We start from the raw sequence: 1,259 nt of genomic DNA on the forward strand, positions 1-1,259 counted from the left end.
GAAGGACCTAAAAATTGTCAAATACCCCAGCCATCCCAGTCATAAACTGTTCTCTCTACTACCGCATGGCAAGTGTTACAGGAGTGCCAAGTCTAGGACAAAAAGGCTTCTCAACAGTTTTTACCCCCAAGCCATAAGACTCCTGAACAGTTAATCAAATGGCTACCCGGACTATTTGTATTGTGTGCCCTCCCAACCCCTCTTTTACGCTGCTGCTACTCTCTGTTTATCATATATGCACAGTCACTTTAACTATACATTTATGTGGATATGTACATACTACCTCAATTGGCCCGACCAACCAGTGCGCCCACACATTGGCTAACCGGGCTATATGCATTGTGTCCCACCACCCACCACCCACTCTTTACGCTACTGCTACTCTCTGTTCATCATATATGCATAGTCACTTCAACCATATCTACATGTACATACTACCTCAATCAGCCTGACTAAACGGTGTCTGTATGTAGCCTCGCTACTTTTATAGCTTCGCTGCTGTTTTTCACTGTTGTTTTTATTTCTTTACTTACCTTTTTTTGCACTATTGCTTAGAGCCTGTAAGTAAGCATTTCACTGTAAGGTCTACTACCTGTTGTATTTGGCGCACGTGGCAAATAAACTTGGATTTGAATCAAGGCGCCCTCTCTGAAAAGGTTAATTGACCCACAGTCCCACACGGTGACATGCAAATGAGTGAAACCGATTGCACAAGTGCCACCATTCTGGAATTTATATTTTTTTTTTTGTGCGGGAGCCCCATGCCACCCCTGGCAAGATACTGCCCTGGGTGGCTGCCCATGTCGCCTATGTCTAAATCCGCCACTTCCAACAAGTGATATATGTTTCAGCAATATTGGATTTTTTTGTATTAACAGCAATGATTATTGACTATACTCCACGGATGGAACGTAAAGTCGCAGAAAATAAAGGTTGTGTTGGCAGCTGCAGAGAGGTATTTGGGTGTGCGAGACTTGACATTAGAAGGAAGCGTTAGTGTGTTTAGCAGTGATGTCCCATCCTTTCAGGCTGTTGGCCTGAAGTAGGACTAAATACATTTAAATTGTGGAGTAGGGTATTTATTATTATTATATCATTGAATTTTTGGTGAGTGTAGTGTTATATGATAGGGTATTTGTTGTATTATATATATTTTTAAAACTAATTAAGCAAAGTATAAGGGAGTTATACTCCAGTCTAGTAGATGGCGGTAATGCCAACATTTATTGGATGCCAACTGCCGTTAAACCTCATCGATG

Source organism: Oncorhynchus clarkii, chromosome 29 (assembly GCF_045791955.1).
Source record: "Oncorhynchus clarkii lewisi isolate Uvic-CL-2024 chromosome 29, UVic_Ocla_1.0, whole genome shotgun sequence".
NCBI lineage: Eukaryota > Metazoa > Chordata > Actinopteri > Salmoniformes > Salmonidae > Oncorhynchus > Oncorhynchus clarkii.